The sequence below is a fragment of the Aquarana catesbeiana genome, linkage group LG03 (genome assembly GCF_042186555.1).
Source record: "Aquarana catesbeiana isolate 2022-GZ linkage group LG03, ASM4218655v1, whole genome shotgun sequence".
Taxonomy (NCBI): domain Eukaryota; kingdom Metazoa; phylum Chordata; class Amphibia; order Anura; family Ranidae; genus Aquarana; species Aquarana catesbeiana.
In genome coordinates, this window is record NC_133326.1 from 640,619,951 (window position 1) to 640,638,646 (window position 18,696).

Sequence of the window (18,696 nt, forward strand, 5' to 3'; positions counted from 1 at the left end):
CTGCGTTCCTGTTTAAAGACCGTCTTTGCTGACATTCCTTCTGGCTCCTTATCCTGCTTGCTGTTCCTCTACTTGGATCCCTGACTTCTGGCCTGGCTGATTACCCGATCTGGTTGCTGAACTCTGGCTTGGCTGACTACCCGATCTGATTACTGGACTTTGGTTATGCTTTGACTATGCTTACTCTATTTATCATTTTATTTTTATTAATAAACAAGTGTGATTTTACTGTACTTCTGTATCAGTCTGGTTTATGGTTTCTGACAGTAGTGGCCTTTACTGCTTAGATTGAGGCCTATATTGGGACCAGCTTATGAGTTAAGCCAAACATTATGGTTTGTCTTGTGTTCTGTCATATCATTTATCATGACGGATAAATTTACCTCGTATGATTTTCTACCCCATTTCATTGACCTGTACCGGGAGCTGCCTTGTCTCTGGAAGGTCAAGAGTAGAGACTACTCCAATAACATATTGAGGAAGGCAGCTTTGGAGAAATTGCTCGAGTTGGTGAAACCAGGGTACCCTAGGGCAGACATCAACTATGTCAAGACAAAAATTTCAAACCTGAGGAGTACTTTTAAAAGGGAGCTGAACAAGGTCATGGACTCAGAGAGATCTGGAGCAGCAGCAGATGACCTATATGTCCCCAGGCTGTGATATTACAACAACCTGCGTTTTTTGACTGACCAGACAGAGCCCAGGCCATCGCTGTCTACGCTCCCTTCTACATCTGCTGAGGCCACAGCTCCTGAGGTCCACACAGGTCCTGCTGCATAGGATGAAGATGTGGAGGAGCTCAGCTTGTAGCATTGTTGAACATATTTATATCCAAAAATACAATGATTAAAAACTAGACGTTATTGTTAAAATATTTCTGCCAAAGTGGTTTCCATATCAATAGACAGTAGTGACCAAAAATGATTTGAACAAGAATGAAAAATGCTGGGGTCAGAATGATAGTCTTTTCTATTTCTCCACATTCAATTTGCAACAGTGAGATCAAAATTGTGTGTGATTGATGACCAAACCCTAAATAAGATTCTGATTATGTCCCATTTTAATACACAGGAAAGTGTCAGTCTGGAAGAGCCAGCGGCCAGCAGTCAGAAGGAGTCGCAGATCCCTCCCCTATGCCCTCCTGCTAAAAGGGCCAGGAAGAGCAGGAATCTGGAGGAGGCCACAGCTTCCTTCCTCAGCCAGGCCCCTACTGCGCTCCGTACAGACCGAGATGAGGCTGAGGGATTTGCTGTGGTGACGGCAAATAAATTAAGGCAGATGGCCGGTGAGCAAAGGAGCAGGTGTGAGGAACTCATCCTGCAGCTCCTCAACAAGGGGGTGAGGGGCCAAATTTCAGAAAACACACACCTGTGTGATTTTGTGGCCCTACATCCACCACCTCCACAGCCAACCCACACACCACAGCCACCCCACCCACCACAGCAGCATGGCGGTCAGTGGCAATACCAGCCACAAGACCCCCAACAAGCCCGCTGGACTAGGGATTTTCACCCCTTCACCACTTAGCAATTTTTATTTTTTTGTTATTTAATAATTATTTTATTTGTTATATTTTCTATAGTTTTGAATGCATAGAATGCACTTTTTGGTTAAGTTCTTTGTAATTGGATGGCAGATAGCATCTCTAATTTAATTTTTTTGTGTAGAATAATACTTGGGTATGTGTTTTACTTCAAATGACAGTTATTTTTAAAAAAATACAATGTAAAATTAACAAGGGACACCAACATAGTTAAAAACTCTGGGATAATGGTGTTGTGGCAACTTGCCCAAAAAAAACAAGCATAATAATAATATTCTTGATATCACTAGAAAACAAAAGCTTTTTAAAATATGTTTGCCATAACTCCATCAGTATCACCAGCAAAGTAGCTTCGTCATTATCCCATTAACCCCTTGCCTACAGGGCACTTATATCCCCTTCCTGCCCAAGCCATTTTTCAGCTTTCAGTGCTGTCATACTTTGAATGACAATTGCGTGGTCATGCTACACTGTACCCAAACAAATTTTTTATCATTTTCTTCACACAAATAGAGCTTTCTTTTGGTGGTATTTAATCACTGCTGGGTTTTTTATTCTTTACTAAAAAAAAAAAAAGATCAAAAAATTTTGAATAAAAAAAATTGTACTTAGTTTCTCTTAGTAAATTTTGTAACTAAGTAATTTTTCTCCTTCACTGATGTGCGCTGATGAGGCGGCACTGATGAGGAGGCACTAATATGCCGTACTTATGGACACTGATAGGCTGCACCGGTGGGCACTGATAGGCGGTACTGATGAGCATTGATGGGTGGCATTAATGGGCATTGATCCACAGCAGTGATGGGCATTGATGGGCAGCACTGATAGGCGCCACTGATAGCCAGCACTAACTGGCATTGCTGCCACTGGTGGGCACTGATTGGTGACACTGTTGGCACTATATTGTAATCACGGCATTGATGATCAGTTCCCTGATTACATGTGTAAATGTCCCCCTGCGTGGAGACTCTGTCAGAGTGAGGGGAGGAGTGCCGATTACCGGCATCACCATGTTTACATGTGACCGGCTGTGATTGGACACAGCCAATCACATGGTTAAAGAGCCGTGGACGTGGCTCTTTACAGAGATCGGGGTCACTCCTTGTCCTAGCAACACTGCGCGAGTGCTTGAGAGTGGCCGTTCTGGGTTGCCGTCATATGATGTCGTCTCAGAACGAGAGCCGCACCACCTCACCGTCATTTGACGGTGGGCAGGCGGCAACTAGTTAAAGAAGAAGTGAATGTGCGCTGCATTTTAACATTTCATAATTTGCCGTGTCACGAATGTTAATTCTCCATTACGAACGCAAGTTTACAAGACCGACCGCTTCCGGCTTGTTCCTTGCTTCCAATCATGCGTGTTTGTACTTTGTGTATTGTGTACTGACAATACGAAAATCAGACAACAGACCATTGTCCACCGAAAATTTACAAGCCCGCAATCCAATATTTGTTGGCCGAAAGTTGGACAATTGTCAGAAGGAGTGTACTGTTAGATTTTAGGACAACAGTCTGTCAACAGACAATCCCCTGCTAACAATCGGATCGTGTGTACGAGGCTTTACAGAATAGACACTGGTGGGTGATTTACTAAAAAGAAGGCGCTGCACCAGTTCATACATTAATAGGTGCGCCGGAAAAGTCATTAATTGAACATGCGAACCGGCTTAATTTTTTCCGATCTTGATCTTTAAAGGTGACCATACACTGCAATCAGTTCAGTCAGTCAGATCTTAAATAAATTAGATTTAGTGCAAGAGCCTGTTTGATTTCCTATAATTTGAATTAATTGTTCAAGTGCGTCTTCCTATTACCTATTTTGCCTAAATATCGAGTTGTACAGAGATTGGCCAGTCAGATTGCATAGTGCATGACCATCTTAAGTGCCAAATTTGGAATGTAGATGTGCCATGACCCACTTGTATTTCCTAAATGATATATGGGCATTATACAAGGCACATGAAAACCCACCTTTTTTCAGGACGTGCTAGAGTGATCAGGAATCTTCAAACTACGGCTCCCCAGCTGTTGCGGAACTACACATCCCATGAGGCATTGTAACACTCTGACATTCACAGACATGACTAGGCATGATGGGAATTGTAGTTTCTGAACAACTGGAGGGCCGTAGTTTGAAGACCCCTGTGCTAGACCATTATTATGCCTCCAGAATTGGGAGTGCTGCATCAACCCAACTTCTCTCTGCTGGTGGACACAAGAACCTACATCTATAGATATATCTATATATAGAGAGATATATAGATATATCTATATTTACACACACACTGAAGCAGGAAGCAATATACATTGGCCCGGAAATGAATCTGTACACAGGAAGTAGTTGTGTGTTTTGAGGCCAAATCATTTAGACATACACACATGACCCACACAAACACCACCCCATGTAAAAATAAATAAAAAATGATCTTAATTTGCAAATAAGGATCATCTCTAACCCAGAGAACAGTGAGCTGGGCATGGTGGTGGTAAGAAATTAGCAGCAGTACAAGCAACTTCCTGGAAGGGTGTGATGTCATTCATATACACAGCGGCCGTGCATCTAGCTGTAGGAACCCAATTTTTATGGAAATTAATAGTAAAACAGATGCAGATTTCCAGGACTGGACTAACAAATGTTTATAGTGAAAGGCAACTGGTGTTTTCTATTAAACAAGGTCTAAATAGGCCATTGACATGTATCACAGTTGAACTTAGGAATATGTCTTTGGAAAGTTAAGCTAAATTAAATCCTTTCTTATTTTTGCTTGGGGATAGAGTGCAGAGGGATTAGAAGTCGTGTCAGTTTTTTGGGATGTCTGCACCCCTGATAGGGTGAAGACACCTCCCAAATGTTGCCACTTTCTCAAATTTATTCACTTCCTGTCACATAGCCAAACAGCAAGTGAGGGTAAAACCCTACCAATGTCTTTCCTTGGGGACACACAGGTCAAGCTAAATAGCTTCCCCATTAGGTCAATTGCACTCTAGCATTTTGCTCTGTACACCCCAAATTATTAGGTATCTTGGAATTTGGGGTTTATTTACTAAAGGCAAATCCTGCACTACAAGTGCACTTGGAAGTGCAGTTTCTGGAGATCCGAGGGGGACATCCAAGGAAGATAAAAAAACAGCATCTTTGCTTTTACATGATTGGATGATAAAATCACCAGTGCTTCCCCTCAGATATACAGCGAGTGCACTTGTATTGCAGAGTGGATTTGCCTTTAATAAACCCCCAAATACTTTAGCACTATGTTGTGTACACCCAAAATTATTGAGTGCAATTTGCCTAATGGGGATGCTAGTTTGATTGACCTGTGTGTCCCCAAGGAAAGACATTGTTAGGGTTTTACCCTCACTTCCTATTTGGCTATGTGACAGGAAGTGAAGGCAATTTTCAGAAAAGGGTCACAAAGTCCAACCTAAAAAAGACAAGCAGGGGTTCTAACACTCACTTGGTTTCCCTCAAATGCCCACAATTAGAATAGGATTGTCTTGAGCTATATTTTAGCTCAGTGCTCTAAATCAGTGGTTCTCAACCCTGTCCTCAAGTACCCCCAACAGGCCATGTTAGCAGGTTTTCCTTCATCTTGCTTTAAATCACAGTCAATGGCTTGGTATTTTGGACAGCTATTTTAGCTAAGATAAATTCCCAAAACATGTCCTGTCAGGGTTACTTGAGGACTGAGGCTGAGAACCACTGCGCTAAAATGGAAAATTGAATACTTACCTCTCTGTAATTTTCCTTTCCTGGTGCCTATCCATGGCAGCATAGGCACAATCCATGCATAAGCTGCCATGAAGGCACCAGGAAAGTAGCTTTTAGACAAATCACACTTTTTTTTGTTTTGCATTGCCAATCAGCCTAGTTAAGCTGCAGCTGGGAAATCATATGCATGAAAATTGTTTGGGGGGGGGGTGAAATGCATTACTTGGATTGAGCATGGATCTGCAAAACAAATGATTAACAAAACACATAAAACATAAAAATTTGCTACAAATGTTATTGGTCAACAAAACAGGACTTGGAAAAGAGCAAGGAAAGCAAAAAACACAGGTATGTTAATTTGAGACACTAAAAGAATATGGTTTTGAGGTCTGACCATTTTGTAGAAGAAATGAACAGAAGTTAAAAGGACTGCGCCCACAAATTGACAGTCTCTTAAGGATTTAAACATTTTAGTCACAGCATCTTGAGGGAGATTTTGCAAAATCAAAGTGAAACTAACAACCTACAAACATTGACAACATCGAAAATATTTCAGTGAACCCCCCCCAAAAAAAAGAAACAAAAGTAAAATATACATATCTGTTTTGCAAAGACATAACAAACAAAATACAAAGAGTTACAAACTCTATAAGGGGACACACACACGCTGCAAGTGCACCCAATGTAAAGACAGAACGTCAAAGTGGGTACACCTGTTAAAGATGTCCATAAATTACTAACCCAAAAAACAGTCCCTGATCATGCCCAGAACAACCCAAATGCAGCTAGTACAAAATAAGTCACCCCCTGTCCAAAATTAAGCATATCATCCAGCATCCTACAAAATTACAGATGGGAGAAACACCCCCCAGTCCAGGGGGGCAAAAAAAGAGCCTAACATGAGCAAAAGTTATACAACAAATACCATTGCAGTCTATGGGAATTGACTTGTTAATTTTGCTAGTCCCCACTTGGCTGGCTTATATTCTATTTATTGGCCTTAAAATGGGTATGGGGGTCCAGGTCCCACCCGGAGGGACAAATATATGTGTCACCAATTTGGACAACCCCAAAAACGAAACAAGGAGAAGTGCCTTTAAAAATGCAAAATTGCTCAACAGCTAGTAACTTGGCTTGGCTTACTCTACCTGTAAAGTGGTGCATCTGTAGCATGTATCCAAAATGCTGCTTCAAAGATGTACGGCTTTAGAGAAAACTTACAAATCTGCAAGATTTTAACCTAAAACAAAAAATAGCCTACACCCCCCAAAACATACAAGGCCATTTGGGTCTGTTAAGGCTTAAAATGAGAACCCCCACGTGAAAAATACCACCCCAAACTAAAAAAATATTGTCCCCCTCCCACACACTAACAAACCCCTAGCCAAACACACAGCAAGCCAGCCCATGAAAGGGGGGTGGATGCTTGGGGGCAGGAGGGGCTCGGGCACCCCAAAAGTCAGCCACCTTGTTCCCATATACAGGGGGACAAGGGCCTCGTCCACACAACCCTAGGCTGGGGTTGTGGGAGCTGCAGACAGGGGGCTTTACGGAATGTGGAAAGCCCTTTTAAACTAGTGGGTACAAGGTGCTTTGTGGTTGGTATTGGGCTGAGCCCAACATGTCCCAAAGGCAGCCAGCTCTGTTGAGTACATGTGGCCTTGTTCAGGAGGGGGTTGGGCGATCGCTCTTCTCGCCCCTTTCCTAGCTGGCCCTGTTGTATGCTCTGAAAAAGGATGTGGTTTGGATTGGTGAAGGCAGCTCACAGCCTTTTGAGAATGGAGTGGAGTGTGGCGTTCCCCTTTAAAAGCAAAAGCTAGCCCAAAGAAATCATATGCATTAGAGGAGGAAGGTTGAATGCCCTTTTAGAAGGAGCTAGAGGAGTGAGAGTCTTTTTACATAATTTTAACAAGGTGCATTTCACATGTTGGCAACGTAACTTGCTAACACGACCTGTGTGCAAATCTCCTTAAAAAAATACATGAACCAACGTAAAAAAAAAATTGTTTAGAGGTGCGCCCGTTCAAATGCATGTACGTTGCTTAACATTTACTAAGATTTTGGCTGTGCAGTGAACAAACGCATGTGAACTAGCACAAGAGCCGTTTGCGCATGCGCACTGCTTACATTGATCTCATGCAGTTCTAAATATACTTGCAGGCACAGCAGGCTTTCTCTGAAAAAGTTACTTTCTCATTCAATATTGGGCATATTTGTTACTTGGGCAGTTGTTACTAAACTTCCTCACATCGCCCCATAATATTGGCACCTCCATCTTCTGTCAATATAGATTTGGAGATGCCGTGCGCCATGTCCATAGTGATGCACAGATTGCATTCTCCCGTGCACCGAGATCGATATAGTAAATGGGGGATTCGCGCTTTGTTATTGTCATATGGAAATGTGCGTTGCACCGTGCCGTGCGCCTCTACTGATGGCGCACGGCTTTCGTAAATCACCCCTATAGTGCAGTAGATCTATCTTACAGAGGAGAAGGTTTGCAAGATCGTTTCCTCGGTGGGAAGAACAAAAGTTTTACCGGAGGTATCTTCAACAGATCAGGCCGACCCTAGGGCCTCTGCCTTATGATTGTAGCAATTCCAGGAGTTGTGTGGGCCCAACTTCATTCCAGAAGACTTCAACGTTCTTTGCTGGAGAGTTATGACCGACTGGATACAAGCATGTTGCTTCCAAAGGAAAATTCTCTGCTTCTCTCTTGTGAGAAGATCCATAATCCTCCCCATGCAGGATTACTTTGAATGCCAATTTCTGAGGTTGGGGGCCCATTCAGACAGTGTGCAAGCACAAAGGGTCCGGGAGAGAGGAATTTTGTAGAGCAGTCCCCCAATTACAAAGTTGCTAGCGGTGGGAGAAGCATTGTTATCATGTAAACAATGCATTATGGGGAAAGATGTGTTAATCCTTTCAGATAATGCTACAGTGGTGGCATACTTCAACAGGTGGGGGGGATTACGGTCTGGCACCCTCATATCTCTGGTGCAGGAAAATCTCACATGGCAAAAACAGCACTTTAAGGGGCTGTGGTTAGTCCATATCAAACCTACTTTGAATGTTCTAGCATAGTACCTGAGCACGGAAACTGAATGGAGATCACCGTAAAAATAAGAAGGTGCTACACATGGACTTTTTCACCTCCAATCAAAACAGGACGAGGAGAATTATTTATCGCTGTACAATTTCCTTTAGATTTACCAAAACGATGGAAACGATATACGTCGGCAGAAGGGCATGTACAGGCATATTAACGTACCTGTACGTTGCCCTTTAAGAAGCGGCCCGCCACGAGCTCCGTGTGATCGCGGGTCCCGCGGACTCGATGTCCGCAGGGATACCCGCGATCGTCTCACAGAGAGGAAGAACAGGGAAATGCTGATGTAAACAAGCATTTCCCTGTTCTGTCTAGTGACACTGACACTGATCACCGCTCTCTGTAATCGGGAGCGGTGATCAGTGTCGTGTCACATATAGCTCATCTCCCCGCCCTCCCACAGTTAGAATCACTCCCTAGGACACACTTAACCCCTACAGCGCCCCCTAGTGGTTAACCCCTTCACTGCCAGTCACATTTACACAGTAAGTCAATGCATTTTTAATCGCACTGATCGCTGTATAAATGTGAATGGTCCCAAAATAGCACCAAAAGTCTCCGATCGGTCCGCCATAATGTTGCAGTCACAATAAAAATCGCTGATCGCCGCCATTACTAGTAAAAAAAAATAATTAATAAAAATGCCATAAAACTATCCCCTATTTTGTAGACGCTATAACTTTTGCGCAAACCAATCAATAAACGCTTATTGCAAATTTTTTTTACCAAAAATATGTAGAAGAATACATATTGGCCTAAACTGAGGAAACATAGGATTTTTGTACTCACTGTAAAATCCTTTCCTCTGAAGTTCATTGACGGACACAGCACCTTTAATCTGGACCTTAGGGTTATAGCGCCACCTTCAGGAGAGGACTAGGCAGAACATGTAAAAACAGCAAAACTGCACAGTACCGCCCAGGGGGTCCTACTGGCTATAACCCCACACTCTGCTTCCAGCAGCTCAGTTCGTCAACACAGCACCTTTAATCTTGACCTTAGGGACGTCCCCAAGAAGTGTAAAAAACGAGGGGTGGGAACAGAAAGAAAATAAACTCCACCCATAACAAAAATAACTCCTCAACAGAGGAGTTGCAACCTTAAACAGCCCCCTTCAAAACCTTGTGGCCGAAGCACACATCCGAAGATGCGCTCACATCAACCTTGTAAAATTTAGTGAAAGTGCGAACGGACGACCAGGTCGCCACCTTACACACCTGGGAAATGGACGCTTGATGTTGGAAAGCCCAGGAAGCCACAATCGGCCTGGTAGAATGTGCTGTGACAGGAAAGGGGGGCAACCGCCCCCTTATGGCATAAGCCTGAACCACAATCTGTCTGATATACCTAGAAATGGTGGCCGATGAGACCCCCAGGCCCTTTTTTGGACCAGCCACCGATACGAACAGGGAGTCCGACCTCCAAAAAGGAGCTGTAGCAGACAGATACACCCGCAGAGCCCAGACCACGTCCAAAGAATGCAAAGCCACCTCTTTGGGATGTGACGACTGAAGACATAAGGACGGAAGCACAATGCCCTCATTTAGATGAAAGGCCGAAACAGCTTTTGGAAGAAAACGAAGGCTGCGGGCGCAGCACCGCCTTATCCTTGTGGAGGATCAAGTAGGGAGACTTGCATGACAAGACCGCCAACTCAGAAACCCTCCTTGCAGATGTAATAGCCACTAGAAAGACTACTTTCTGAGAGAGTATCAATAAGGGAATCTCCCTAATGTTTTCAAACGGCAGTTTCTGAAGCACCGAGAGCACCAGATTCAAATCCCACGGAGGCAGCAGTGGTCGAACCAGAGGGGCCACATGTCGAACCCCCTGAACAAACGTACTCACCAATGAATGAGTCGCCAAAGGTCGCTGAAAAAAGACAGCCAAAGCTGATATCTGCCCCTTAATTGTGCTTAATGCAAGTTTCTGATCCACTCCTCGCTGCAAAAACAACAGGATCCTGGAAACTAAAAATGTACGTGGACGCCACACCAGAAGAGGATTTCCGTGCCCTCAGCATAGTGGAGATTACCGAATCCAACAGTCCTCGGTCCCTTAGCACCTGGCTTTCAACAGCCATGCTGTTAAAACCAGCGACGGTAAAGTAGGATGAAGTATTGGAACTTGCGACAGAAGGTCCTCCCGTATTGGCAGCCGCCAAGGAACATCCACCACCATTCTGACTATGTCAGCGTACCAAGGACGTCAAGGCCAATCTGGTGCAATCAGAATCACCGGAATCCCCTCGGCCTCCACTCTGCGTAGCAAACGGGGTAAGAGTCTGAGCGGGGGAAGGCATAAATCAGCCAATAATGCCCCCATGGAGCCACCAACACGTCTGGCGCGTCCGCCCAGGGGTCTCTTGACCTGGCCACAAACCTCTGTACCTTCCGATTGAGCCGAGAGGCCAAGAGATTCACATCTAGTGTGCCCCACCTTAGGCAAATGAGCTGAAATACTTCCAGATGCAGCGACCATTCCCCTGGTCCAGCAGCTGACGACTGAGGTAGTCCGCCTGCCAGTTTTCTAAGCCCAGAATGTATACCGCCAACAGAGCCGGCACGCGTCGCTCTGCCCACTGCAGGATGTGAGTGACCTCTAGCGCTGCAGATGAGCTCCCTGTCTCTCCTTGATGGTTGACATACGCCACCGCCGTGGCGTTGTCTGACTGGATCCTGACCGGATGCCCCTGTAACCTCTGTGACCATGTGGAGAGGCACCACCTGATAGCCCTAAGCACCAGCACATTGATCGGCAGGCGGGATTCTGCGTCCAGCGACCCTGCGCCGACTGTACGCCTCAAACTCCCCCCCAGCCGGTCAGGCTGGCGTCCGTTGTGATCACTGTCCAATGAAGAGGAAGGAACGACTTCCCGGTCCGAAGGACCAGAGACCTCAGCCACCAGAGAAGGGAATCCCTGACTAGCTGGCTCACCCGAATTTGACAATCCAGGGATGTCGGAGATTTGCCCCATTTGGACAGGATCTCTTTCTGCAAGACTCGAGTGTGGAATTGAGCATACGGTACTGCCTTGAAAGTGGCTACCATGAGACCCAAAACTCGCATGCAAAAACGCAGCGACGACCACCTGTGCGACATCAATAACTTCACCACAGATTGAAGAGTCTGCAACTTGTCCGAAGGGAGAAAGATTCTCGCCTCTGAGGAGTCCAGAATCAAGCCCAGGTATGAGGGTACCAACATCGTTTTCTGGAGGTTCAACACCCAACCAAACTCCCGGAGAGTCTGTATGGTGATCGCCACATCCTCCCTTAATTCTGAGGCAGAAGCTGCTCTCAGGAGGAGGTCGTCCAGGTAACCCACAATTGCGATCCCTCGTCGTCTTAGCAATGCCAGAATTGGGGCTAGCACCATGGTGAAGACCCTTGGCGCCGTCGCTAGGCCAAAAGGGAGAGCTACAAATTGGTAGTGCTCGTCCCCGACTGCAAATCATAGAAACCTCTGGTGCCTGACGCATATGGGGACATGCCAGAAATCCCCCTGATGGAGTGCAGCGACCACGGAACAAACCAATTCCATCCTGAACCTTTGCACTTTCACGAAGCCGTTGAGGGCCTTGAGATCCAGGACCCCTTCCTTTTTTGGGACTACAAACAGTTTGGAGTAGAATCCCTGAAACCTTTCCGGCGTTGGTACAGGTACTATCACCCCGCGCAGGTCCTGTGCTGCCACAAACAGGGCCTCCCAACGAGCCGGAAGAAGATGAAGGTTGGAGAGAAAAAATCTGTTTTGCGGACAAGAAACTCTATCTTGTAGCCTGACGAAACCAGTTCACAGACCCACTGGTCGGAAAGGAGGGAGGTCCACCATACTGCAAACTCCCGAAGGCAACCCCCCACCTGAGAGTCGGGCAGGGGAAAACCTTCATGCGGCAACAGATTTGCTTGCAGGCTTGTCTGGCTTGCGAAACCAGGGACGCTTTTGTCCCTCATCGGGCACCTTGTCGGATTAGGAACGCTTACCTGCCGACCCGGGCGGACGAAAAATCCTCTTCTGAGCGGAAAAGGAGGGCCCCTGCCTACGGCGTGGCTCCTTACCCTTTCTGGACTGTGGGAGCAAAGTACTCTTTCCCCCAGTAACATTTTTAATAATGTCATCCAGCGAGGCTCCAAATAGCCTCTCCCCTTGAAAAGGCAAATCCGCCAGCGCTTTCTTAGAAGCCTGGTCCGCAGACCAGCATTTAAGCCAAATCAGGCGACGCAGCACCATAGCTGATATTGAGGCTCTAGAAAGCAAAGGGGCCATATCCAGGGCCGCATCACAGACATACTTCAGGCCATGCACCAACTGGTCTGCCAGTTCCACGCAGACCGGGGAAGCCTGTTCCTTCTCCAACTCGCGGTGCAACAACTTAGCCCATTCATTAAGGGTCTGTGACACCAGGGCCGTGGCTAAAACTGGCCGCAATGCTGACCCCACCACCGTAAACATGGACCGGGCAACCGCCTCGGCCCTTCTGTCGGCAGGGTCCTTGAAAGCAGGGGACCTTTCCACCGGAATCGTGGTTAACTTATTTAACCTGGATACCGGGGGGTCAACAACCGGAGATGTCCATTTTTTCAGGAAACTCTCCTCAAAGGGGTAACGCACCGCCATTCGTCTCGGGACTGAAAAGGCCCCCTGCGGGCTTCCCCACTCCTTGTAAATAAACTTATCAAAATAAGTTAGGTAGGGAAACACCTTAGCAGTGCGGGCCGGCTTGTGGGACCCAAAAGGTACCGACACCTCTGCAGATGCCCCCACCGTATTCTCTATCTTTAGGGTATCCCCCACCGCTGTGATAAGTGCTCCTACTAGCGCTCTTTCCTGCGCTGACCTGGACATGGAGTCATTCTCACTGTCCGAACAGTCCTGGTCTGCATCCTCTGAAACTTCAGAACAGGGGCCACCTTTCACAGCGGGACCCGAGTCTGAGTCAAAGCTGTCCCTAGAAGACGGTAGGGGGAGGGAGCGTTTTTTATCCCCCTTGCGCCCGCACGCCGCCTCCACCCTGGCAACAAAGAACTCCAGGACCACCGACAGAGCGTCCATAGGATCAGCAGGGGAAGGGGAACCGGTTGCAATAACAGGGATGTCTGGGGAAGAAGCACCAGCTTCTGACGCCATGCTGACCCACTCTCGCCTGTCACCACTAGGGACCTAAGGCAAGCCACAAAAAATGCCCACCCTCCTAGCTGCCACAGACTGAGGGGCCCCCCGCAGGACTCACCACCCTGAGCCCTGAGGTGTTCTGTGTCAGTTTTGCGCTGTTCCAGGCTGATCCAGCCGCCCAGCGCTAGAGTAAAACAGCGCTAGAGTAAAACAAACCTGAGGCTACTAAAAAATGGCCGCTGGCTGCCTCAGCAACAAAAGTCTGAAAGCGTTGGGAAAATGGCCGCGGTTAAGAAACTGGCTGCAGCTACAAGAAAATGGCCGCGACTACCAGAAAATGGCTGCGGTTCCTGCGGCGGCCAGTCCCCACATGGCAACACACAGACACTCCAAAAATGGCCCAAAAACAGGGAGAAAACGAGCGGACCACCAACCGCCCAGCGGAGCCCCCTGCCAGGACCCAGAGACCCCCGGCCAGGTACGTGCACCGCACCCCCTATGCCCAGTCACACAGCGACCCCTCAGCATGGGGAGGAGGGAAAGGGACAGGGACAGAGGAAAGGGAGATAGAGAGACCCCCTAGTCGACCTCCCAGGGAATGCCCAGCTGCTCCATCCTGCCGAGACAGGTGGGACCATACTTACCCCTCCTGCGGGGACTGCTGGACGCATTCCACGGACAGTCCCATCACCCCAGCAGTACGGGGTGGCTGTCGGCCACAGCACACTGTGACACGGACAGCAGTAGCCCGGTCATATGTGTGCCCTGGAGCATATAGCTCACAGGCCGCCCCTAGACCAGACGGGGCATGTCGCGGCTGACCCAGCGCGTAGCTAAGGTCTGCACACGCTCGATGGCCAGGCTGGGGAGACTACCAGGATCTATATTATCCAGCCTGTCACCCAGCCCGGCTGTTGATTGTATATCACAGGAATCAAAAAGCAGAAAAAAGAAAAAATTCCAAGGACCATTGGTCCCCATAGGGAGCCAGGTCCTTCTCCTATACTAGGCAGAAAAAAACTGAGCTGCTGGAAGCAGAGTGAGGGGTTATAGCCAGTAGGACCGCCCCCTGGGCGCTACTGTGCAGTTTTGCTGTTTTTACATGTTCTGCCTAGTCCTCTCCTGAAGGTGGCGATAAAACCCTAAGGTCACGATTAAAGGTGCTGTGTCCGTCAATGAACGAAAGAGAAAAATTTTTTTTTAATATATTTTTTGGGGATATTTATTATAGCAAAAAGTAAAAAATAATGCGTTTTTTCAAAATTGTTGCTATTTTTATGTTTATAGCGCAAAAAATAACCACAGAGGTGATCAAATACCACCAAAAGAAAGCTCTATTTGTGGGGAAAAAAGAACATCAATTTTGTTTGGGAGCCACGTCGCACGACCGCGCAATTGTCATTTAAAGCAACGCAGTGCCGAATCGCAAAAAGTGCTCTGGTGTTTTGCCAGCCAAATGGTCCAGGGCTGAAGTGGTTAATTTCTATTTTAAAATGAATGGGTTGTTTTACAAGGTGAGGGTTTGCAATCACTTTAATAATAGTGAAGGCCAGAGTAAACTCCAGGCCAGACTGAGGAAAGGCCAAAATGAACCCACAACATATAAAGGATGAAACATTTGAGCCTTGCACCGGGCCAAATAAGCCTTTCATTTATGGTGGTACACCTTCCTACAGGTCAGCTTCCTTACCCTGAGACTCTACCCTATACATACTTTCCCTGCAGATCAAGACACGTGTCTTCCCTTCTTTTGATAACGTTTACCGAATACATTTGATTATTACACAATTGTAAACTGACATAAAATTGTAATTTGCATTTGATGAATTTTGTTATTTTGCCAACATTCAATAAAAAATGGGTTTAGACACCGATGTTTCCAACGCGCCTAAACGTGGTACCGGCGTTTAGGCGCGTTTTCGTTTAGAGGCGTTTTTAAAAGGTGCTCTATTTTATTTGAGGGTCTCAAAAAGTTATCTTAAATAAACTCTCCTAGACGCGAACGTGGCTAAACGGACGTTTTTAAACGCCGGTTTAAAGCAGTCAAGAAAAATGTTCATAAGAGGTTGCCTGAGCGTCCCGTGTACATTAGGCCTAAATCAATCCATCACTTCTTCTTTCAATGTGTAATCACAGGCTGGGGGAGGAAGAAGACCTGTAGTGTCATTTGTCTGGTAGAGCAGAAGACTTGATTGTTTCTGCTGAAGTTAAAGTGGTTGTAAATACTTTTCATTGGCAGTCCAAGGGCATTACATACTTAGGCGTAACCATACCGGCTAACCTTTCACTTCTCTTTACACTGAACTACATCCCCCTCCTCTCCTGACTCCATAAAGATCTTTCCTCTTGGGGGGGACAAACCCATACCCTGGTTTGGACGTATAAACACCCTTAAGATGGACACATTACCTAAATTGCTCTACCTGTTTCAGACCATTCCGACCGTAATACCCAAATCCTTTTTCTCTACTCTGCGCTCTCTTTCCATCCGCTTTCTGTGGAATAAAGGATTATCGAGAATCAAATTTAAGTTACTCACCCGGCCAAAATTGCAAGGTGGTACAGGTCTACCTGATTTTGAGCTTTATTACAAAGCCACATTAATGGCACGTATCCTTGATTGGTTCCCACGACCTTCCCAAAAAGCTTCGGTTATGGTTGAACAGGATATGTCCCCCGTTGATCTCAGGGCTTTACTTTGGGGCTACAAACGTAACTTATCAGCTTTGGCTGATTCATCACCCCTAACTACAGCTGCCCTTGTACTTGGGTCCGAAGATAGGATCTCGCATAGACCTCTCTTATACCAATTTCCCTTATCACCATTTTTCGATAATCCTGCCTTTCCACAAGGTATAGGGGCTTACGTTATTGGCTCTTTCTCCTGCTCCTCATGGCCCCAAGCACACTCCTTCGTTCGGGTGGACAATGGAACACCAAATATAACTCCAGAAAATCGAGACTGGCTCACTTCTATACACCTTTCCACCTTTACCAAACATCTTTTTACTTCCTCCCATGTCCATCACCCCTTGACTGACTTTGAACACCTCAGCTCTCTGCAATAACTACCTAGACACTTGCTATCACATATCTACAGTCTTATTCAATCTCTTACACAGAAAGACCTACCCACCTACACTAGAGTATGGTCGGCAGACCTGGGAAAGACCATTTCCAGAGCGGATTGGCAAGCCGCGTTCCATTTCACACATAAGTCCTCAATCTCAAGCTACTCTCAAGAAAAAAATGTTAAGGTCATGGCGAGATGGTATAGGGACCCCGCCTCTCTACGGAAAAATTTCCCCTCAACTTCATCTATTTGTTGGCGTTGTTCTCTAACAGGGTCGTACCTGCACATCTGGGGGGAGTGTGATCGGATCCGGCCCCTCTGGAATCAGGTATCCCAGGTTTATGAAAAAATCTACGATGACCCTCTGCACTTGACCCCTGAAATAGCCCTCCTATCTATTCTGCCAGGTTCAATAGCCTCTCAAAAGCGCAATCTGCTACGTTTCTTTCTGTCTGCGGCTCGCCAACTCATACCCTTCTTTTGGAAGACAGCGACTATCCCCTCACTGTCTCTCTGGACTTCCACCATGAATGATATTATGCATATGGAGGAGATGCTGGCGCTTGACAATGACACCTACGAGAAATTCACAATATTATGGTCGGTCTGGCGACGCTTCTCCTCCTCGGATACGCTGTCTTCCTTGCTTACTGCCTCCCAGATTACAGCTTCCCCCACAAATTTGAATACCCGCTGATCTCTTGACCATGTCTAAGGATCTGGGGTCCTTCCTCCTCAACCCCAGCCAGTGGACCCCCCCCCCCCCCCCTCCCCCCTTTTCTGTTTTCTTTTTTCCTACTTATTTTCTTTTCTGATCTTCTATCCTGATACTTGACATGATTTATCTATATTATAATTTACTTAATAACCATCAGCTTAGCTATGGGCGGTAGCCATTTTGTTCGCTAGTTGTTCTCTCAATATGCCATATTTTATGTCAATTGTATTATTTCTTTTGTTGCTTTATAACAATAAAAACATTTTCAACTCTAAAGCGGTTGTAAACCTCACATGAAATATGAGTAAAGCATATCCCTCTATAGTGTGCGCTTGTCTCAATCCAGAGCACTTAGACCCCATTCACACAGGGGCAACACGACTTGCAGGTCGCCTCAGCGAGGCGACCTGCAAACGAATGCCCGGGCGACTTGCAAAACGACTTCTGCATAGAAGTCTATGCAAGTCGCCCCAAGTCGCCCCCGAAGTCGTACAGGAACCTTTTTCTAAGTCGGAGCGACTTGCGTCGCTCCCCTTAGAACGGCTCCATAGTACAGAACGGGAGGCGACTTGTCAGGCGACTAGGTCGCCTGACAAGTCGTCCCTGTGTGAATGGGGTCTAAGTGTCATTTCTGTCTGCTGCCTCGTTCCTCTCCCCTGTGTAAATTCTGCATTTTTAATGTATGTAGGGGAAAGACAGCTGTGCATCTCCTGAGGCCAGTCACTTCACTGGGTATAGGTAAGGGTTTACAACCACTTTAAGGCTGTACCAGGTTGCAGATCAGTGTAAGAGCCTGTGTTGAGAGGCTTTTGCTCATTTCAGAAGTGCTCTTTCCCTTAAGTGTTGCAAATTGATGTTAAATAATGCTGCATTTGTCCATCAAAACCTGATACTATAGGCCCATAAAGCTGACCAGGTATTGTATTTATTGCATAGTTACATTGGTCCAGCGTGGACCAACAGAAGTATGCAAATTCCATACTTGTGGGACCACTGTTGAAGCCGAGAAACTATGTATCCGCGGCAGTCTTCGAGGCCCAGCAGCTGCCCTCCTGCATCATGAACATGTGAGCTGCCACTCACAGAATGCTACGTATTTTTCCAGCCCAGCATAAATTCATTTTTTTAAGCAAGCTTTTTGCAAACTTTTCAGCCGGCTTCAAAAAAGGCTTTGTTGAACACACTAAAGCAAACTTTAGGCTCACTTTGGAGATCTAAAGTCACTAAAAATGGAACCATAAAGATTCCTTGCTGTGCCCTTGTGTTAAAGGCCAAGTACACCTTTTAATAAATGCACATGATTTTTTTGCAGGAATAAAAAATATGCATTACCCATTATCATAATTTGCACATATACTATATTACCCACCCTGGGGTGGGTGTGTTGAAGCATGTTACACCATATATACACGGGTGTAACATGAACTTG